The sequence below is a fragment of the Lissotriton helveticus genome, chromosome 9 (assembly GCF_964261635.1).
Source record: "Lissotriton helveticus chromosome 9, aLisHel1.1, whole genome shotgun sequence".
In the NCBI taxonomy this organism is placed as follows: Eukaryota; Metazoa; Chordata; class Amphibia; order Caudata; family Salamandridae; genus Lissotriton; species Lissotriton helveticus.
The window spans coordinates 89,594,236-89,618,059 of NC_136070.1; the positions used below are offsets into that span (position 1 = coordinate 89,594,236).

At 42.4% G+C, this 23,824-nt stretch overlaps 1 protein-coding gene across 11 annotated transcripts in view; it reads left to right on the forward strand.

The window, feature by feature from the left end:
* GPHN (gephyrin) overlaps nucleotides 1-23,824 on the forward strand; it is a 1,934,090-nt gene that overhangs the window by 1,029,322 nt on the left and 880,944 nt on the right. The window contains exon 1 of one of the 11 annotated variants that reach the window (XM_078659538.1): nucleotides 11,095-11,287. The exons of the other annotated variants lie outside the window; for them this stretch is intronic. The gene's annotated coding sequence lies outside the window, so the exon portion shown is untranslated. Of the gene's footprint in view, nucleotides 1-11,094; nucleotides 11,288-23,824 lie in introns of those variants that run through there. 11 annotated transcript variants of the gene reach the window in all.

The window sequence follows — 23,824 nt, forward strand, 5'->3', positions numbered from 1 at the left end:
GCGGGTTTAAAAAAGACGTGGAGCGCTGGAGAGCTCTTCCGCTATCATTGCTTGGGAGAGCGGTGCTGTTTAAGATGATGGCCCTACCCCGATTTTTGTATGTACTCCAGAATACAATGGACCCGGTACCGGTATCCTATTTTAAAGAAATAGAGACACTTCAGAGGCAGCTTCTCTGGGACGGTAGACCCCAAATAGCATTTGTTAAACTCACTCTCCCATGGTAAGATGGGGGTATCGGACTGCCAGATTTAAGGAAATATTAGTGGGCTTCGCAACTAGCAGCGGTGAATCATGTTGTGTATGGTCCCCCAGGGGACCCAGGCTATGCCATAGACCGTGGGCAGGCGCCGGGTGGGGATATCATCAGGGCTTTATATGCCGGGTCTAGGCGGTTCTCGCTGTTGGGCCCAACTGCGCATGCAGTGCACGTGTGGCATGCTGTTAATAGATATCTGGGCTGGGAAGGAAGGTTAACGTTGGCCATCCTCCTGTTAAACTGTGAGAGACTCTGGAGCTTGTGGAAATCAAAGGGATTTGACAAGTGGGATCTCATTGGGATCACTCAGATCAATGATATGTGGGAAGGAGACAAAATACATACATTCGACTTTCTCAAACAACAGTACAGTTTGCATGATAATGAGCACTACTGTTATCGTCAGGTTAGACATGCCCTCCTCTCTCACATACCTAATGACACCACGCTTCCAGAGGCCTCTCCTCTTGAGGATCGAGTGTTAGATGGACACCTCCCCAAGAAAACTATCTCCTTAATATATAAAAAGCTTGTTAATAATATGGAGGACCCGCTGGGACGTATCAGAACACAGTGGAGTGCAGATGGGTTAGAGTTGGATGACGAGAACTGGGTGGAGGCGGTTTCCTCCCTGAAGGTGGTGGCGATTCAGATTAGACTTAGACTGGTGCAGCTTAAGATCTTACATAGGTCGTATATTACGGGGCCTCGACTGGTGCTTATGGGGCGAATGGTGAGCGGAGAGTGCAGAAGGGGATGTGGAGAACTTGGCACTTTTATACATATTTTGTGGCACAGGTGTGGAAATACAGGATTTCTGGACAAAGGTTCATTACAGGATGAGAGAAGTATTAGAGGAGGAAATACGACCGAAAGCCCGGAGTTGCATACTGAATGTGTGGGAACCCACGGATTTGAATGTGTATCGGAGGCAATGGGTGACACTGGCGTGCATGGTGGCGAAACGAAATATAGCTCAGCTGTGGGGAGCAAGCCAACCACCCCGAGTTTCCAAGTGGGTGGAGGATTTGGACTGGTGTATGTTTAGGGAGAAATCTGTATATGTGGCCTGGGGTTGCCCGGAGAAATGGGGGAAGATCTGGGGGGCATGGAATAGTCATCGTGGAGAGATCTGTGCGCCTCCGGTGCGGCGAGTGGAAGCAGAAGCGCGGGAATCCCCGTGATCCTATCAATCATATACTGTTTCATGTGATTCTGTACAAGCGGTATTTTGACCTCTACAATGAGAAGACTATTGTTTCACCTGATGTTTCCTTTCCTTTTTGTTAATTTGTTAATAAAAATAATTTTAAAAGAAAACAAAATGGTGCAGGTTGTGACAGGCTAACAGTTGCCTTTATGAGACAGAGGTTAGTGACACTTCTAGACTTGGTAAAAATATGGAAGTAGAGATTGTACCAGGGAAAATATCACACAAACAAATGGGTAAATATAGAATCCTTAGAAAGAGAGGTAAGTCCTAGGGCTGAAAATTACAGTTGGCGCATAGACTGTTCATACATGTAAAGCAGTTAATTTGATTTGTCCTGAATAACTGTAACAGTCAGTAAAATGATGTATGGAGGTAAATCCTAGGGCTAAAAATTACACTATAGGAAAAGGAAACTGGTCATACATTTAAAGAAGCAGTTAATTATGAATTTTCTGAACAACTGTAATAGTAAGTACAAATATGTATGGAGTTAAATCCTAGGGATGGAAATTACACTAGGCTTATAGAAACTTCAACTGGTCATACACATAAAGTAGTTAAAATGCAGAGATAAGTTAAAATTGGGGTGTAAAATATGCAAAATTGGTTGTAACACATGTATATCAGGGCAGAATGCATGGATAATCCAGTTACTACAACCAAAAATGAAATTCCTGCTAAGATTATTGTATTTATTACAATATGGAAACTAGGGACACATGAGTCTCTGATTTCATGGTCGTAAGACTCCGGACGGTCGGATGGAGAGTGCGTGTCGCTTTTGAACCAAAAAATAATGGACGACACACTAACCTACACTTGTAATACAATGGTGTCCATATCGCCGCAGAGGCAACATGCATTAGAAATGAAGAACTAAGCTCAGGCAAGACAAGGAAGCGGCTGACCCACTGGAGAAAACCTTGTTGAGCGCCACCACATCGGTTTCAGAATGAAGGTGTGCATATCACCAAAGAGGCAACCTACACTAAAAAAGCGAGGTCGCAGGCCTTGAGAGAGAGGTGTGTGTATCACCGCAGAGGTGACACACACTAAAATATAGGAATTCCTTGAGCGTGCCTAAAAGCTGAGGAAAAATTCTCAGTTGGCATCGCTTCCAGAAAGCAGCAAGGGTCATGACCAGCTTACTCTCTAAGAAAAATCTTAGTGTTATGTGGTGGTGTGTGTGTCAATGCAGAGCAAGGGAAAGCCCGCCTCTGAGACACACCTTGTAAATTATGGATTCACTGGTGTGCGTATCACCGCTGAAGATAGGAGAATACACCTCCATGGCACCTCTAGCGAAGGAGTCAGAGTGAGACCGTCAAGAAGGCCTTCAGACCAGAAGGAGCGCGGCCAGGAAGAATGTGAGGGTGCGTATTCAACTTGGGTCCAAAGGAGGAAGCTCAAAAGGTTCAACAGCAATAACAATCCACTGATGGTGCAGTTGTGAGGCACAAGAGTGCTGCGCTCGCTGCCAAATATGAAACAAGGTAAGCATACTGGCATAGGGGTGCCAGGTGATAGCAGGGCTGAACAGTACCTTCAACCTTGGGCGCTGGCTTGGCACAAGAAAATCAGACAATAACTGGGCAGAACAATACCTTCAACCTCTTTATGGAACCCCTCGCCCTCATTCTAAATCAAGCTGGTATCAACTACCATCTTTATGCCGATGACACCCAACTCTATTACAAGATAAAAACCCACGCTGACATCATACACCTTAATAACACCCTCACTAAAATCCAATCCTGGTTCCACCTTAATCATCTCAAACACAACCCCAAAAAACTGAAATCATCCTCTTCTCCCCCAAAAACACCCCTCTCCCCATTCAAACTCCGACCTCAACTGCTCTCTCCTTGTCTAACTCAGTAAAATCTCTTTGTATCTCTATTGATAACAGTCTAAATCTCAATATCCACATCAATAATTCGGCTAAAGGAGCCCTCTTCACTCTCCGTCATCTCAAGAAAATCAAACCCTTTCTCCCAACTGAAGATTTTAAAATTAGTGGTTCAATCCCTGGTCTTTTCACGAATCGATTACGGCAATACCATCCTCACGGGAATCCCCAAGCTCCACCTAGTGCCACTCAAATCTGTAGTCAACCTTGCAGCCAGGCTCATCACCAACTGCAAACGGTTCAACCACATTTCCCCAGCTCTCAAAACTCTAAAATGGCTCCCCATCGAAGGCAGATCCGCCTACAAAAACGCATGCATCACACACAAAGTCCTCCATCAAAATGCACCACCTTACCTCGCCAATAAATTCTGCAAAGTAGGCAGCACATGACCCCTAAGAAGCACTAACGCTTCTTCCTTGCCCACCCATGCTGAAAAAGAAATCCACTCAATCCCGCTCCTTCTCCAGAAATGTCCCATACATCTGGAATGCCCTCCCCAAAGACCTACGATGCAACCCTTCCTACACCAGCTTTAAAAAAGATCTCAAAAGTCACCTCCAAAAATATTGGGGGTCTCTACCTGTGCCTTAAACTCGTTCCTCCATATCTTACGGTATTTCAACTCTTTTCTACGAGTATCTGTTTACATGATATGTATAACCTTAAGCCTTTTGGTATTTCTCTGTCTTACCTGCTATTATCCTATAATGATGTTGTAAATGTTATTTTGTTTTTACCATATGTATCTCAGTTTTGTAAAGCGCTGTGATGTTTTGGTTATTCATTGATGCTGTAATTTGTCTCTTACCGTAACTAGCTCTATCATGTAAAGCGCTCAGACACCTCTGGGTCCAGCCAGCGCTATATAAAACCTCTAAAATAAACCTTGGGCGTGGGCGGGCTGGCTGGCTGGCTGGCTGGTAGAAGAAAGATGTGAATCGAGCAGTCATGGGGCCGAAGGGATCCTTAGCCGCTGGAAATTGAGAAAGTAAATATGAGGAAGGAGGGTTCTCCACAACAGTATTACACAAAACAGTACCTTAACCTTGTAGACCACAAGGTTTAAACACACAGAAACTCCAATGTGGTTACACAGGATGGGTAAGCATCAAGGTACAAAACAGGTGGAGGTACACAGAAGGGGAAGAGAGAGCAGACAAATCGTCGCTAGCGTTAAAAGAAAGACACTCCTCATCAAAGGTGTCTCTGGTGTTTATTGTGTCTCTCCACCATTGCATTGCTATCTGTCGCCTGTATGACAGAGTAGAATCCAACCAACAGCAACATCCTAAGGCTGGCTGCAAAGCATAACTGTAAGAATAAACCAACTGAGGATAAAGGTAGGGGTTACCAGAAAAGAAGAATACAATTTTGATAATATATAGTGGTGGTTCTCTGATGATTTAAAAACCCAAAAACTGGCTCTACGCCAAGCAGACCGTGCTTGGAGATGGAATTACAGACCTGAAAAAAAAGAGATTTTTCAAACCCAACTTAAGCAAATAAAAACTCCATTCTTTAAGGCAAAGCAGCTTACTTCTCGAACAAGATCCTGAAGACTACAAATAAATCTAAATACATATTTGCGATTGTTTTCCTTTTTTTAAAAACATATTTTATTGAACATTTGGACATACCATCCTACATTCACTTACAATTACTGTTACTGTTACATTAAGCATTTGAAATGTCTCATATTCAGTAGGCTCTATGGTTGCAGAATCTACATATTTGCGAATGTGAATGAGCTGTCCAAACCTGACAGAATCACTGCTAAATTTGCCTCTACACAGACACTGTGTGAGTCCCTGAATACTTTTTTCATTGATCAAATAAGCTCCATCAAAGCTAGTATCCCGGCTAACCCACCCTCTGGTGAACAGGATGTGACGCCAAGGAACCCTCACTCATTACACCAGTTTCCTGCTATCAGCAAGGAATCCTTCCTGGATTTGTTAACTAATGTAAAATCAGGTTCCTCGGTCGACAGTTGCCATCCACAAATTCTAAGAGAAATGTTTCTAGCATGCCTGAGCCGGCCCTAACCCTTCTAAATGACTCACTTTACCAGGGCCTGGTCTCCAGGTCCTTTAAGGAAGCTGTGATAGTTCCTTTAATTAAGAAAACTGGCACAGATCTTTCAGTCCCCTCATACTACCGTCCCATCTCACTACTCCCTTACCTGGCCAAAGTACTATAAGAGGGTAGTGGTGGGGATAGACTAAACGATCCTCGAGTTCACGCACTCAGTTATACACGAAACAATAATGCTTCTTCACAGGTTTTTCTTTGTTTATTTGTTTTTTGCGACCAATTCTTCATTCATTGGTACATATGATTATTTCAAGCTCGTTTCATTGCGAACATAATATGCTCCTTATGCCGCCATTATAGCAGTTAACTTGCATTTATCATCACCCAATGCATTTCGGGTCATAAACCTTGACCCTTCGTCAGGGGTCTGTAAACAAGGGATAAGACAGGACCAGGAATTAGATGCTGCCACAAGTGTCATCAAGTCTATGTGAGAAAGTGTACGAAATACGAAAACAATTGGAGAAACCGGAATGCAGACAAAATCTAACGAGGTGTCTGAAAGGTGGAGAAGTCGGTTCGTGAATTACTGGTAAAACAACGGTTAACCAGTTACGAGTGTGTACAAAACAGTCCCAGGCCACAATATCACAAAAACTTACGGGATAGCGGCAATAACCGTCACCTTGAACGAGTCTCGGTAAACCTCGGTGTTTAGTGGAAAGTGCAGGGAGTATTTAACACCCATCCAACCAAACATCTAACATGAAATCATCCCTAGCTAACCATTGGATAGAAGCAAGACACCAGATATCTCAACTCAAATTCACGGTTCTGGAAATTCTCCCACAGCGCCCTGACGTGGATCCACTGAAACAAAGATTACGATCAGAATTTCACTGGATTAAAAAACTTAATTCGACACATCCGTTTGGGATGAATGATCGTGTTGAACATTCATGTTTTCTTTAAATGACTAGCAGCATTGTTGTTTCAGACCTATTCAGTCCGTTTATTTCGTAATATGTGTCATTTGTTCTATTTTGCATATTTTACCATCATGTTTGTTTATTTCATTGTTTACGTTCGTCACTTTCCTTTCTTTTCTTTCCTTTCTATGAAGCATTTATACTCATATCACGTGATTAGAGTCATTCAACTACACACGCCCTTCTATACTTCATTCCTATTGGGCTCTCTCTGTTCCTTTTCCGCATTGGCGGTTTTGCCGATCACATGACTTTTTGTTAAATACTCCCTGCACTTTCCACTAAACACCGAGGTTTACCGAGACTCGTTCAAGGTGACGGTTATTGCCGCTATCCCGTAAGTTTTTGTGATATTGTGGCCTGGGACTGTTTTGTACACACTCGTAACTGGTTAAGAGCACTGGGTTCCTTACTATATCTATCTGGAGTCACACATCTGTTTGTTTTGCACCGTTGTTTTACCAGTAATTCACGAACCGACTTCTCCACCTTTCAGACACCTCGTTAGATTTTGTCTGCATTCCGGTTTCTCCAATTGTTTTCGTATTTCGTACACTTTCTCACATAGACTTGATGACACTTGTGGCAGCATCTAATTCCTGGTCCTGTCTTATCCCTTGTTTACAGACCCCTGACGAAGGGTCAAGGTTTATGACCCGAAATGCATTGGGTGATGATAAATGCAAGTTAACTGCTATAATGGCGGCATAAGGAGCATATTATGTTCGCAATGAAACGAGCTTGAAATAATCATATGTACCAATGAATGAAGAATTGGTCGCAAAAAACAAATAAACAAAGAAAAACCTGTGAAGAAGCATTATTGTTTCGTGTATAACTGAGTGCGTGAACTCGAGGATCGTTTAGTCTATCCCCACCACTACCCTGTTGTAATAAGGCACGGTCAGACTACGTGTGACGTTCACGCACCACCATTATCTCATGAACTTTCAGAAGAACTTTGAATACTGAGTGCATAGGGATTACACTATTTCTCAAAGTACTATAAGCCCATGTGGCCAATAGCCTCTGTTCTTTCATAGAACAGTCTCACTTCTAACATCCCCGCCAAGCAGGCTTTCAGCATCGTCACTCTACGGAGATGGTAATTTTGAGTGTAATGGATGAAATAAAGAAGTAGGCGGATAAAGGTACCACCTAGGCATTATTACTCCTTGGCCTCTCAGCGGCCTTTGACATGGTCGACCACAGAATCCTGGTGGACTGTGTCGGGGACGTGGGGATTCAGGGAGCCACCCTTCAATGGTTCACATCCTTTTTGGACTATCGCTCTAAGTCTGTCCGTCTTTCCCAATAAACGGCCCCCTCACCTGTTTAATTTGTATCTCCTTCCCCTTATTCAGTCCTTGGGGGAAGGTAAGGAGCGAATTTTTAACTATGCAGATGATCTGCAACTGGTTTTCACCATTGAGAACACCCCGCCTCTATTCTGAACTTTCAGACCACTATGTTATACATCCGCAATTGGATGAATAGGAACCACCTAAAACGAAATCCTGACAAAACAGAGCTGATCCTAACTGGTGGCCCTCGAAACCCTTGGACTTTACATTTTTGGCCTGCAGAGGTGGGAGCCCCCCCACTCCTCTCCCCCTCAGCCAAGCGCCTTGGCGTCACTATTGAAAGGGACTGCTCAATGAAAACCCAGATCGTAACAGTGTTTTCCACCTGCTTTTTCCAACTTGAACAAAACTAGGAAAATCAGGAGAATCCTTTCAACAATAGAAGCCATTCAAGTCATCCTGGCCATGGTAATCTCACACCTCGATTACGCCAATTCCACTTACTTTCGCCTCCCTGATTAGTTCATCAGAAGACTGAAACATGTACAAAATGAGGCAGCAAGACTGATCTTTCACCAGCCAAGATGGCATCATGTCACCCCACTCATGAGGAAATTGCTCTGGCTTCCAGTAGCTCAATGATGCACATTTAAGGTCAGATGCCTGATATTTAAATCACTCCATGGTACATGCCCGGAATTTATATCCATTCTTATCCAGAGGTATGTTCCTGCCCGAGCCCTTTGGTCCTCCAACCTGTGTCTGTTAGCCATCCCCGTCTTCAAGCTGAAAAGAACTGGTGGATCCCACTTTGCGTTATTAACATCTTCTTTTTGAAACTCATTCCTTCTCAACATGAGATCATCCTCATGCTACTCTCATTTTAGGAGATAATTGAAAACCTGGCTGTTCTCCCTGGCCTATGAATGATTCATCCTATGAGCGGCAGTTTACTCCCTCTACAAGCGCATTGAAACCATGTGGTGTAAGTGAGCTATACAAACTCTTTTAACATAACATAACATATATATATATATATATATATATATATATATATATATTTATAGTCATAACGAACAAGTTGACAATATATCATATGTAATATAATACACAAGTTGACATTATAACAATAACCTTTTACCATATGCACACATAAAGCTGTGATGTCTTAGTCACACTTGGATCCCTGTATTGTCTTTGCTCTGATGGCAAAACTTATTTCTACTTTTATGTATTCCAGAAACAGTGCATTTAGCTCTCTTTCTTGGAAAAGTGTCTTTGTTTAGTCATTTCTTTATTTCAATGTTTTTGAGGTGCCAAACTTACTACTGACATGCCATTTCTTATTGTTATTTTGCACTTCAGCATTCACATAGGAGGGTGAGAAAGAGATAACTATTACTCCACAAAAGCCATGCTCCGACTGCACCTGGAAACTCTTAAGTCACAACCAGTTCTTCCTAACAAACCTGTTGTTCATTTGTTGGGTAGCACCATGTATCAGTCTATGAGGGATGCATAATTTAGTATGACACAAATAAGAGCAGTATAAGAGATCAAATACATGAGGGCTATTCGCAAAAGTATTTGGGAGCACGTAAAGTGGTACTCCTGTTGTACTCTTTTAGATACTTTTTAGTAGTTGAGATTTGGATGTTTCGGGGCCAATTCATAAAGGTACATGAAAGACCACAAAAGAGAACTCCTGTAGTATAACCTTCTGTATTCATATATTCTTTCGTGAATCGGCCCCCATGATGTCCAGGCAAAGGAAACAAAAAAATTATGAGACCTTAAATGTAGCAAAACAAATTGTAATATCCCCAGCAGTATCACAATTAAAGCATTGGTAGGTTTGTCTACCACTGTCTGCTGTTTATCATTTTTGTATATAGTTCTGCAATCAAAGAAGAGAACGTGCGGGGGAGAGGACTCTATCTCCCAGAATCCCTCGAACCCCTGCTGCATCCCCGCTGCACCCGGAGGCGCTTAAATAAACATTGCAGGTTCCGCTCCTCGGTAAGCCCACAATCACAGAGGAGTCCGTGCTGGGGAGAGGACTCCATCTCTCAGACTCCCCGGCCCCTTGCTGCATCACCGCGGTGCCCGGAAGCACTTAAATAAGCGCTGCGGGTCCCGCGGCACGGGACGTGCGCAGGTGAAGCTGAGCCAAGGGTGGGCTCCGGGTCAGAGTCCGGAAGAGGCTAAGCTGGGCCACCCCTCTGACGTCTATTCTCCTGACTATGAGGTATTGTTGATTTGGATATATGCCTCACCTATTTGTGGCTACTAGTAATAATAATAATAATAATAATAATAACAGTTTAGGTGCAGTAGTCTTCAGCATTTGAATTACTGGTGTTGTGGCTGTTTGGCAAGGTTTTCATCTGTGGCTGCCTTTTTCTCGAGTTGATGGCAAAAAGAAAGGCCTCAGAGGGTGGGCGTGGGCCAGGTACAGGAAAAGTCCAGAAAGCCAAGAAACTAGTCAAGCATGCAGGGAGTAACTTCGTTTTGGGTCGCATAGATAGCCTTTTGGTCGAATGCAAGGGTATTTTAGATAAAGACGCAGAAGAGGCAGAGGCTGGTTTCAGAAATTCCGAAAACCTCCCTACTTGTGCAAGCTCTGGTGCAACATATACTATCCCAAAGATGTTCTCGAAGCCTAAAGCCAAGAGTGACCTCGCATCAATGACAAAACGGTTAGACTCATATTTAGAAGCCGCAGTCACAACACACTCTGACACACACTCCAACAGTACGGTCAACCCGATAATTGTTTGTAGTAATCGGTTTGCCCCACGGCAGAGCCCCATTGAAATTGGTGATGATTGTGCTTGGGACTTTTCTTCTGCCTAAATTAATAGCATTCAAGTGTGTACTCCTAGCGTCCACGATTCTGTTAGTGACCATAAAAAAGAGGTAAATGTTTTGAAATCGATGATCGGTGACCTTATGGGGATAATGAGGGAGTTGTTGGCGTCAAATAAACAGGTACTCCTGCGTCCTGAGGCCCAGAATAACCTGTTGACTTCACCTGCTGCCAGGAAAAAGCTTGAATCAGCGTTGGGTGAAGGGCGGGAGGTTTCAGCTATACAGTTTAGAGGCAGCGAAGGAGGTAAAGGGTTTACTAAATAGGGCCAGGAATGAGGCTCGACCATTTAATTCTAGAGACCCAGGTGAACTTGGTGGGGTAGAGGGGCATTCTAGCAGGCTGAGGAAGACCTGTGTGGTACATAGGTATCCGCTCCAGTGTTTGCAGAATGTAATTACTTCATTCAGAATGTACTTCTATATTATGTTCTATGTTTGCTTATAAAGTAGAGTTCTGTTCCATGGCAGTTACTGGTTGCCTCTGTAGAGAAGAGTCCGTTCTTGTTACTTCTCTATATCTTATTAAAGAACTCTACTAATCTTACTTGGATCAGCTATCATCATTTACTACAATTTTGACTACGAGATTTTCTACCCACCCTGCAATCAGCTGTTCAAAACCAGAGCGGACAAGAGTAGCCCTGCCGATCCCAATTCTTCGCGCACTGAGCTTCTACAAAAAGAAACTGAACATTTCAACCTGTGGTGAGATCTTTACACTTTTATATTTTACTGTGGTCTACTGGTGCAGTTCAAGCAGGCAGTGGCAAGTCATGTGCGCTTGTTTCAGCTACAAACTCTTAAGTGCCGCAGTGTTTATATAACCTTAGCAGGCAGCGTTTAGTTAGTGCGCAGTAATTATCAGCGTGAATCCTGTCCCGGCGATAAGCTTTCTCAACCTCGTCTGTACGACCCGTACACTTAACCTTACGCCTAAGTCCCGCAGTGTGCAGTCAACCTCAGCAGGCAGGGTATAGGAAAGTGCAGAAGCTGTTCCCAGTGTGGACATTGTTTAGCGAGGCAAGCTGTGCCGTACTTATTTGAATGGACTGTGTTGTTAAGCAGATCGGCGTCAAGCTCACCGTTAATTTCACTCGGCGTTGGGCGGCAGTTAAGATTGTTTCTCCTCCGTTGTCCCTGCTGGAGTGATGACATCATAGAATGTCCAAGGGAGTTAGCGAAGCCTTCATGACGCTTTCCTAAGCCAGTCATTCTGTAACAACACGTCAGCCCGACAGTCCAATCTCCGTGTCTTCACCCTGTTGACACGGCCATTTTCAGGCGTAGCGGCCATTTTCCTTTGTTTACTTGTTACTGTGACAACCTCACGGCTTCCAGCTATCCCACAGACGCTTAAACATACGCATCTCACGGTTTTTTTTTTCATGAGTTTCCGGGCATTTTGTTTACGTCCACGATATACTGTGTATCCTAAACCTGCTTCAATAGAAGAACACTGTCTTTGGCGATACACTCGCCACGGTGCTTCCTTATTCTCAATATATACTTTTTTTTCTAATTTTAATGTCTAATGGCTTCACAGAATTGCTCACAGGGTTGCTCAGTTGTTATGCCCCCAAGTTTTCATGCTCATCCAGGTCAGCCAAACATATCTTGGGAAGATTTGTTTCCAATGTTTGAAAATTACCTAGATGCTCTTGACGCCCAGGAAAATTCTGCTAAAAGGAAAAAAGCATTATTGTTGAGTTCATTAGGGAAAGAGGGTCAACGAATGTTTCGATTTCTTCCTCAAGCTCTCCAAGCAAATGGTCAAGCGCTTCCGGATGAGTATAAGGAAGCAATATCGCGGTTAGAAGTTAGATATTCTAAAGAAGAAAACTTGGTCATCAATAGATACAAATTTTATACTAAGAGTCAAAAGTCCGGTGAATCTATTGATGATTTTGTTTCAAGACTCAGAGAAATGTCTGTCAAATGTAAATTTGGAAACATGACGGATGAACTAATCAGAGACCAACTCATAGTCCAATGTAAGAATAAAAAAATCCAAGAACGTCTCTGGGCAGCTAAAAACCCTAACTTACAAACTGCGATTGAATTAGCCAAAATAGTGGAACAGTCAGAAGGGTGCATGAAGGAGCTTGAGAAAAGGTCATCTTCTAGTGATGTCAATGAAGTTTTAGTTCGAGAGTCAATGGATCAAATTCAAAATGATGATGATCAAAGTGAAATTGCAGCAGTTAAGAACAAAAAGATGACCAATAAAACGGTGCCTGGAAAGAACATTAACGCTCCAAAATTATCTAATGTCCGAATGTGTAATAGGTGTGGGAGTACTGTACATGCCTCTGAGTCAAAAATATGTTTTGCAGCTAAATAGGAGTGTCTTAAGTGTGGTCGCATTGGCCATTATGCCCAAGTCTGCAGGAGTAAACCACGGTCTAATGTGGCTTATGTACAAAATTCTTCACACATGGTTGATGAGAATGACAAAATATTGGTGGTTCGGTCAAATTCCTCATCTGAATAGGAGGAAGACAGACGGAAGAATAGACCCAAAGCCTTGTTCACGATTAATGGTCAGGATATTTATTTAATGGTTGACACATGGTCGAAGTACACAATTATTCCTAATCATTTGTTCATAAAGATGTGGGGTGTTGGACCACTTCTTCCAAAATACATATCTCCTGGAGGTTACCAAGGGGAATCTATAGACATCTTAGGTTATTTTGAGGCAGACATCATATTTTCTCACAGACTTATTCAAGGCAAAGTTTATGTTTCAGTATCTGGACCTGCCATCCTTGGATGGGTTAATCAGGATGACCTGAGCATTATTGTCAATCCCCGTACTAACCCTCAGGTCATGATCATTGAGGATACAGATTTAAGCACTATTCTCTCTGATGCCAAAAGTGTATTTAGAGAAAGGTTAGGTCAACTCAAAGGCTATTCTCACAAACTTATTTTAAAAAAAAGGTTCTATTCCGGTACAACACAAAGTCAGACGGATTCCTATTGTTGTAAGAGAGGAAGTTAAAGGGGCTAATTCAGGACATGTTAGCATCTGGAGTCATAGAACCTGTACAGGCTTCACCATGGGTTTCTCCCATTGAGATCACAAAGAAGTCTGACGGAAAACTCCGCTTCTGTGTGGATTTAAGATCTTTGAATCAGTGTGTGGTTGCAGACGCGTTTCCATTGCCCAACATTTCAGAACTAGTCACCACTTTAAAAGGTGCTAAGGTATTCTCTAAGTTAGATCTTAGGAGTGCCTATCACCAAATCACCTTACACAAGGATTCAAAATACTTGACAGCTTTCATCACACCCTATGGCACATTTCAGTTCACACGCCTTCCTTTTGGTCTCAATTCTGCGGCCAGTGTTTTTCAGAGAATGGTCTCCAATATTTTTGAGGGTGTGGGCAATACTGTCTACTTTCAAGATGATATATTGGTTTATGGACAATCAGTTGAACAACAAAACATCACTTTGAAAATTGTTTTAGACAAGCTGTCTTCAGTTGGCCTCACTCTACGTAGAGAAAAATGCAATTTTTTAGTCGATCAGATTGATTATTTAGGTTACACGATTAGCTCTTCGGGGGTAAAACCAAAAAGGGATTTATGTCAAGTTATTCATTCAGCACCTCAACCTAAAGACAAAGACCAACTACGTTCTTTTATGGGTCTCATTCATGTATGAGATCTCTACTCAAACGGGGGTGAGTTTTTCATGGAGTCTTCAACATCAGGAATGTTTTGAGAATATCAAAAATGAAATTTGTAATGCAAAAGTTGTATCGCCTTTTGATGTAAACAACAAATCTGTTCTTACGGTGGATGCTAGTTCTACTGGCCTGGGAGCCATGCTTTCTCAAATCAAAGAAGGGTCTTAACATACTGTAGCCTTTGCCTCACGGACTCTAACTGATGCTGAAAAAAATTATTTGGTTATTGAAAGAGAAGCACTGGCTGCTTCTTGGGCTCTGGAGTATTTCAGAACTTATCTGTGGGGTATGAAATTCATTTTAAGATCAGATCATAAACCACTTCTCAAAATTCTTTCTCCTGGGGGTACTGGCAAGGGTTCAGCTAGGCTTGTCAAACTTGCTTCTAAACTCCAAGAGTTCCAATTTTCCATTGAATATATCCAGGGGTGGAGAAATGTACAGGCCGACTGCCTATCAAGGATGTCTTTAGATTGGTGTACCATTCCTGGCTCACTTGTTTCTGATGGTGCTGATGACATTGCTGTTGCTTTTGTAGAGGATGCCGTGTTTGTTGGTGAGGGTAATTTTGAAGCGAGTGACTGGGAACCTGAAATAGTTGCTGATGAAACTCTTCAAGAAGTGATTAAACTTCTCAGGCTTGGTCCTAGGAGAGAAAGTTCTGTCCCTTTGTCAGTCAGACCTCTTATTAAAGTTCTTGATGGCCTTTCTATTATCAACAATTTCATTTTGGTTAAAGATGAAAAATGTATACCTACGGTATAAACTTTTAGCCTTAGCACATGAGGGGCACTTGGGTCAAACTGTTACACAGCGGAGACTCAAGGATCATTTCTGGTGGCCAGGAATGGATTCCCAAGTTGTAGAATGGGTGGAGAACTGCTCTATTTGTAGGGTCCCAAGTCTAAAGATGCTCACATAGCAAACCCAGGTTCATCCTGGCACACGATCTGTCTAGATTGTATTGGTCCTATGGGGGAATTAAATGAAAAAGACAGATTTGCCATTGTCGTAGTTGATATTTTTTCTAAATGGTTGGTTGTAGAGTTCACTAACGATGTTACCACTGAAAGTACTATTAGGTTCTTAGGCAATCTTTTTAAAGATGAAGGTATTCCTTCAATCATTATTACAAATAACTGTACACAACTTACTTCTAAAGAGATGCAATTATTTCTAAAGAGTTGTGGTGTTTCCCACCATTGCACTTCTTTGTACAATCCTCAAGGAAATGGAATATGTGAGAGAGCTAACAAACTGGTAAAAGGGATTATACAGATGGCCTCTGCCAATGGGTCCATTGTGCGAAAAATGGTTAATGAGATGTTATGGGCATATCGCACTACTCCCTTGGTGGAAAGTCAGCTTTCACCTTTCCAACTTATGAGAGGACGAGCTCCTGGTTTGAAATTGGTGCCAGCTTGGATGAAGCAAGTTCTTACTCTACAAACTCAAACAACTGTCTTGTCTTCTTCCACAAAAGCGTCATCTCCCTTTATAGTAGGTGATCTCGTTAAAATTAAGAGTGGCAGAGTGCAAAAAGGTTTGTCTAAGTTCAAAGGACCTTTTACTGTCAAGAAAGTTCTTGATCATTGTGTAATTCTCAATAATGGCGAATGTTGAAATTTCAGGAGAGTAGCAGTATATAAAAGAGGTGTTATGACTCTTGTTATGAATGTCAACAATGGAGCATCTTCTACTCTTAGTAATCGTGGCTATCTTTTAGCGCACACACCTGTTGACTGTTTCTCCACTTCCAATAGGTGAACCACGTACTGTTGGAGGTGGAAATGCTCCCCTTTGTGATAATCTTTCTTTACAACTTCTAATCTATCTACTGGTGGTTTACTCAGTGATCGTACTCCAAGACATCGCAGACCACCAACTGATCTACAAGATTTTATTTGCTAGAGAGTTCCTTTTGTAGTTTTTTTTTCTTTTTCTCTCTTTGTTCATTAATTCATTTTTATATTTGTGCTTAACAATGGAAAGGAAGAAGATGTGTAGTACATAGGTATCTGCTCTAGTGTTTGCAGAATGTAATTACTTCATTCATAACGTACTTCTGTAGTATGTTCTATGTTTGCTTGTAAAGTAGAGTTCTGTTCCATGGCAGTTACTGGTTGCAAGAACTCTACTAATCTTACTTGGATCAGATATCATCATTTACTACAACCTGCTTTGTTGATCTGCGTACCAGTGATAGTGTAGAGCACAGATTCTTCCCAAACTGTAGACCAATACCCCAAACCTCCTGCCAACTGTTTATGACGAATGTCCCAAAACTAGCCCCCCAAAAGGGATTTTAGGGCAAGGAATCCCTGAAGAATAAGGCGACTCCATGGATACGCCATGTGAGAGGGTGTAGGTCCCTAATCAGAGAAGGTATTGTTAGGGTTAGAAGACATGTGGTTCACATTACTCCACTGATTGTACAGAGCTGATTTTTGTTAACGAAAGCCTTGCTGAGAATCTAATAGCCTTAGTGTTTAGAAATTGTCCCCCATCACCTTCGACTATACAATTTAGGTGCAGCCCACCACTAGAGGATCAGTGGGTAATAGCCACACGAAGCAATTGGCACCTGAGTCACCCTTGAGAAAATTGATTGACTTGCATGGCATGTTGGCCGGTTTGCCAGCCATTTACCCAGCATTAGTCAAGAAGTATTGTTAGAATCGCACACTCAATCACAGGCCATCCCAAAATCCTTAGATCTATTAGGAGTAGATGGTAGTTTCTCTCCGTGTAAAAGGAATAAGGAGGCCTTTTTAGGCCTAGTTAGTCCCATCACAGATATTTTACCACTGAATAATTTAGTTAGAGCTTGCAGCCCTGTAGGTAACACCACAAAAACTCATATGGTGCAAAGCCTAAATAATCCAATGCAAGAGGAAGCATTATCACAAATCTCAATGATCTCATGAAATATGGCAGGCATTAGGGGTAAGATATCCCTCCCACATTGGAATGAGCTCATTGAGAAGTTCGATATATGTTTATTCCAAGAGACTTGTAGCATTGCTCCAGTATACAGGGCCGGTTTTGTTAATTTCTTTGTGCCAGCAATTCAAAACAAATTGGGGTGCCCAGCAGGGGGAGGTTAGTTATATGGGTCAAGCATGGTCTTTGCTTTAGCATTTCACAATTACCCTTTAACAACCCGGATATTATGGGAATTTGCCTTAAAGTACATATGGTCAAGACTATTGACATTTATAATGTCTATGTGAGAGGTACCAGAGGGGGTAGACATTCAGCGAGTATTACAAAATTGGGGGAACTGCTGGGTAAGAGGAATCCCAATCCCCACTACTAATAGTAGGGGATTTTAACGTAATATTCGAACCGCTTGATGGGGAGGAGATGGATGAACGCAAGAGGAAGAGAGGCAGTAAATGTTTCCCTCACTGGACCTGAAATCGGTTAAAAGGTGGACTCAAATAGTACTCCAAGTCACAGATATGACTATGGAGTTTGGTCTCAGGGCAGCTAATGGCACGACTAAAGGAGAAACAGCTGATAGTGATCATAACCCCCTCTGCCTCACAATGCTGTCACTATAGGGTGCAGCACCTGCACTGCCTAATATCCAGTGGCTGGAAACTAAAGAATTCCGGCCTACCAATGACATGCGCCATCTTAAGTGGCACAGATTAGCCACTCATCAGGGCAAACGTAAGAGCATAAAGACCGAGTTGTTGGTCCCCACAGTTGAAATTGTAGCATTTGAAACAACTAAGGAAGGGAGTTTGGAAGTATCGAGGGCTCATTGTTGCTTTTTTGATCAAGTAGGTTCCCACTTCATAGCTGCTAAGCATAATAGGAGCCCATGGTCCATCAAAAAGAGTACATAGACATGATATAACAAGGCTTGCATGCACTCTAGATCCTTATTAATACAAGCTGTCAAGTCAGGGGACTTAGATGGGACAAGAAACACCCGGAAAGTTTACAAATTAGAATTGTGGAAAGCCAAGAGGGACTGGGAAGAAGCTAGGTGGCAGTCCCTTAAGGATGCATGCCAAGCCAGTGCTAGCAAAAAGTTCTGGTCACTGGTGGTGTGGGGTATTGAGGCAGGTCTTGTGGAATTTGAAAAGGACATCCATTCCTCTGTTTGGCATACCCACGTTTCCACCTTGTATACAGACCGAGAAGTCTTAAAGCCTCTGCTTGTGCAGCCTGTAAGGCATTTCCAAACCAATGTGGTCCTTTTTACTATGAAGCTATCGCTTGCAATTAGTACAATAGGTCTGTCCAAAGCATCGGGTCCTGATGAGATACCTGGTGACCTCTTTCTTTGGGATATCCCAGGTAGGGCGCAAAATATGTAGGTTTTATTTAATGCTATAGTCGAAGGTGCCTTATCCCAGACTCTTGGAAAGGAGCAGAAGTTGTGCCATTGTTATAAAAAGGTGATAAGTCCTCCCCTTGTAATTATAGGCCAGTCATTCTAATTGACTCAATTCAAAAAGTCTTTAGAAATGCACATTTGCACAAAATACAGGCATGGACCAATGAGAAATCCTGTCACCTTATCAAGCGGGTTTCAGAGAGAAAACAGCGACTGTTGATTAGGTGTTCCGCATCCTCCTTCTCTGCTGGAAATCAGTGACAATTGGAAAGGATAGTTTGTATGTTGCATTCATAGACCTTAAGACAGCATTCAATCTTGTCCTTAGGCAGAATCTGTGGCAAACCCTTGTGGATTTAGATATGCGAGAGGAAATTGTAATTTTGTTGATTAGCCTGCATTAAGGAAATTTCGCCAGGGTTAGTTTACGTCTTCAAGGTCAGCCTACTGACCAAATCCCTGTCATTAGAGGTCATTAGAGGTGTGTATCAAGGTTGTGTTCTGGCCCCAATGCTTGTTTTCCTAATTCATTAATAGTGTTGTGGAATTTCTCACAGAAATACTGTCCGATGCACCCAGGCTTAGGGGAGAAAAAGTAGTAACTCTCCATTTTCGCAGGTGACACAGCTTGTCTCTAAAACATGGGAGAGTTATATTGGCATCTCAACCGTTCCCAAGAATTCTGTGATGCCAAAGGTTTAATAATAAATACAACCAAAAACAAGTTTATGGCCATGAACCCTCATAAATCATATTGTGAGTGTTCTAGGCTTGGAGGACGCAGCTCAAGGGAGTTAGCGACTTTGATTATCTAGGCCAAAGTGATCAGACAATTTACATGGAAAACCCATTTCTCCAAGTTGGTCCTGAAGCATAAGCAGTTGACTGGGATTTTGGGAAGAGAACATCGCTTATCCCACACTAAGCCGATTGGGCTGGCTTTGCAATTGTACGAAGCAAAAGTGGCGAGTTCTATGATATATAGGGCAGAATTATGGGGTATGGAACATGTAGACGAGATTACCAGTTTAGATGTAAAAAATTTTAGGAGCTTAGGAAGGTTACCCCAACGTACTCCCCTTTTTCCTCTTAGATGTGGGCAGACATTCCTTCCCCTCCAAAGCAAGATTGCACCCGTTGCTGTTCTGGCTAAGAATCAAGTCGACTCTTGCTGTATGCACGTGATTGGGACGATGTAAAATGCAGAGAAATAGCTAATACAATCAATTGGCTAAGAGGCATTAAGAACATGTTTACAGCCATTGGGCTAGGGGATATCTGCGAAGTTAATGACCCCACTTGGCTTCCCCGTAAACATGAAGTGAAGGACATATATTGGCAGTGGGTAATTCAGGGGAAATTCAGCAGTAGGGGTAGGCGGAAGCTTACCCTAGATTTTATGTCCCATAAACTAGATCGCTTTCTGGAAGGCTATTTTTACTTTTTAGAATATCCCAGGGACCGGAAATTAAATATCCAGTTTAGGTTTGGCACTCTTCCCCTGCATGATTTTAATAGAAAATGGAGTAATAGTATTTAGGCCACATGCAGTTGCCCTCATTGTAAAAATCAACAAGAGACCTAAGACCATGTAATGTTTGCATCTCCATTGTATATGTTGCAGAGGAAAAACTGGCTCACTCTGATCTGCAAGCAGTTGGGAAGGACAATTATAGAAATGCACTGAGGATTTTGGAGTCCGATGCTTGGCCATTGTTGGCATTTGTGGTGGAAAAGTTTCTGGGCCATATGTGGGACATTAAAGGTAGGGCCCAGAAAGCGAATGATAATTGACCCCACAAAATAGTTTCCTTAGGTTCCAGAATCCCCAGTATTAATGGGAGGTGGTTTACATGGCCGTATCTGAAGTATTCTGTATTCTGCCGTAGTTTTACTATTGTTATACTGTAAACAACTATTTTATTTGATTAGCATAGTGTAATACCCCTAGGCGGTATCGTAGAGTGGAAGTTAACAAGGGCAAAACCAACATATTTATTGTAATTTTTTTATTGTTTGAATGATTTTTATTGATGGCCATTATTTTAAATAACATAGTATATATTATGCATTTTCATTGGTTTATTTAATACTGAATTGGCATATATCGCAAGCAATATCTTTGCACATTTTTACTGATTTTATTAGGCCAGTTATTATGTGCACTTTATTGTTCTATTCAAATACCATAACCAGCCCATTGTAAGCAAACTATTATGGCGAAATGTCCAAATAAAGTATTTGTATGATACGATTTTGTTCTTTTTTCTTCTTTGCTGCCTCTGAGAAGAACCTTCCTCACACATGTCCAGAAATTATTACATTGTCCCTCTGCCTCGTCTCATGTTAAAAAATGAACTATGTGCCCAACAAGAGATGCACTGTTGTGATGGAGCCTCAACAAGCCACATCTTCAGGGATAGATGAATATGTCTACCATTTAACTACGCCAGTGAGACATGCAAGTCCTGGGAAAACATGTGTCAGTGGACTACAAGTCGAAGGATGCAACATTAAACTGATTAAGTTAACCATTGCGCAGTGCGTAATTTGTAAATGGATAAATGCCAGGGCCTAAAGGTTTGCTCAGAAGCCTGCTACCAGCACTATCGAAGGTCAGGGTGCCAAATAATGAGGCTGGGTGGTCTTCATTCAACCTCAGGCCTGTTTTTTACACTACCAGACACTGTCCTTTTATCTTATCTCTAAACATTCTTTTCATCCTTCCTTTGTCACTTGTTCTCTGTCTTTCTATTCCCCTCTTTTGTATATGTTTCAGTCTCTGTTTCAAAGTCTGATGATGAAAAATAAATGCTAGTCCCTGAATATAAGTGCTGACAGGCCCACCTTCAACCTCTGGCTCATATAAAGCACTGGCATTGCCTGAGAACTGAAGAAATATTTAATGGCACTGCCTGGTGGGTATGTGAAATGATGCCTTTTGAAGATCTGTTAATGATCAATACACCCTCAGAACAGTGAATGGTTACCTTTCTGCGTCGTCTGCCTTTTTGCGGCTGCCTCTTTATTTAAGTCTTCTATTGTAAAAAGGTTTCATAAAGGTCTTGTAAATATGTTCACTTTTTCTCCTTTCATTATGCCTCACTGTGACCTTAATTCGATTCTCACTTTCTTAATGTGTGCTCTTTTCGAGCCTCTTCATAATTTTCCCTCCAGCTACTCAGCATCAAAACAATCTTTCTCATGGCAATAACATCTGCCCGGGGGTTGAGTGAGTAGCAGGCTTTATCATCCAAGCCTCCATTCCTGTCTGTTTTTCCTTGCAAACTGGGGCTTCGAACTAGGGTCTCTTTCTTGCAGATGGTGGTAACACAGTTCCATGTGGGCCAATCCGTCACCTTGACCATTTTCTACGCTCCTCCACATCCCTCAAAAGAAGAGGAGCGACTCCACCGTCTGGGCCCAGAAAAAGCAATGTTGTTCTTTCTTGACCACACACAAGCGTTCCGGGTGGGCGACCATCTCTTCTTGGGATATGTTGGAGGAAAGAAGGGGTGGGCGGTGTAGAAACGGAACCATATCGCACTAGGTCATTCTCTGTATTAAACTGCTTAGCACTGGCCAAGAATGAGCCTCCTGAGTGCTTAAGGGCTTGTTCCACAGAGCTAAAGCTGCGACTAATTCATTAGTTCGCAAAGTCCCAGTCCTGGACAGGCCAGGTAGCACTGTGGGCATCCCATTCACCAAACATTATTGCCTGGACAGCCAGATCCACAGGAATGGGCATTTCGAAAGTTCGGTCCTGCAGGGCTTTCTGGTTTAGAATGTGTCCACAGCCCACCACCGAGGATGTTATAGCTTGGGTATCTATTCAAAGGTAAGGGATCTGTGGCTAGATGCCTCTATCAGATGAACAAGTTACTTACCTTCGGTAATGCATTATCTGGTAAACACAGTATCTAGCCGCAGATTCCTTACTGAGCCACGCATCCTCCTCGCTCTGTGGACAGATTCTAGTGATAATCCCTTTCAGGGCTCTATTTTAGACACACCAATGTCGGTGCACTATATGGCTCTGTGGGTCTGGTGTGGAAAGTAACTGATTCAGCACACCGAGGTAGCGCCTATATAGCGGGCCCGTGTGTCACTTCTGGTGCGGATGCTACCGCATGGAGTCAATCGATGCCACCTACCTGCGTGCATCCGTACTGCTTGCACAAAAATCATCCAGATCCAGTCTGACGCCTGGAATATTCAAAAGTAAGGAATCTTTGAATAGATACTGTTTTACCAGATAATGCATTACCAAAGGCAAGTAACTTGTTCTTCATGAAAACTAGCGTCTTCTGGAGCTATCTTGGTTTTTACATTTTTTTTCCGATAAGGTGCCACTGACTTTTCTTTTGGGGCACCCAGAAGCTCCTAGAGGGCTGAGTAGGAGACCAAGCCCATGTGGTCTGGCTGGCTCCCAACCCACTTGGCACTATTATTGCCATGATAGAGACAGTGTCTTCCTTTTCTCCTGCTAGCGTGCGCACCAGTGCAAACAGAAGCCAACCCCAATACTCTTGTAATCGTACTTTTCCTGTGCGTTCTATTTTGATATGTGTTTCTGTCTGTATTCCTATTTGACACTTGTTCTGCAACTGTTACCTTCCTTTTCCCACAATTGTAAAGCGCTCCGATAACCCTCGGGATCATGTTCTCGCTATATAAAACTATATAAATAAATAAATACATCACAATGCAGTAACAGTACATTTCTGGTCCCAGAGCCTGGCTACCTCTCCTGTCGCTCATTGACTATATGCTTGCCTTTGACTCTGTGCAAGGCTCCCTTTTTGCATTGTTCATACTGTACAAGGATATACTCAGGATTGGAAAGAGGTCTGCACTTACATAAAGAAAAATGCCATCTTTACTAAAAAAAAATACAGGATTCAGCAGAAGTCAAAACCTAGAGGTCAAAGAAAAGAAAAAGTCTTGGATACACTACAGAAGACAGGAGATCCTTCAATTCCCAAAATAATCTGTGTTACTGAACTACACCTATCTGACTTTTGTATTCAGAGTGGTTACAATGCATATTCCAGTCCTACACCGTGCTCATGCTTCTCGTGCACCAAGGCAACATTTTGTAGACTGTGCCACTAAGTGGGGCCATTAAACCCTACTTCAGTGTTTTGTATGTCACCTTAGCAGTGTCAAATGAAGCGATTTGGGCTGTAAA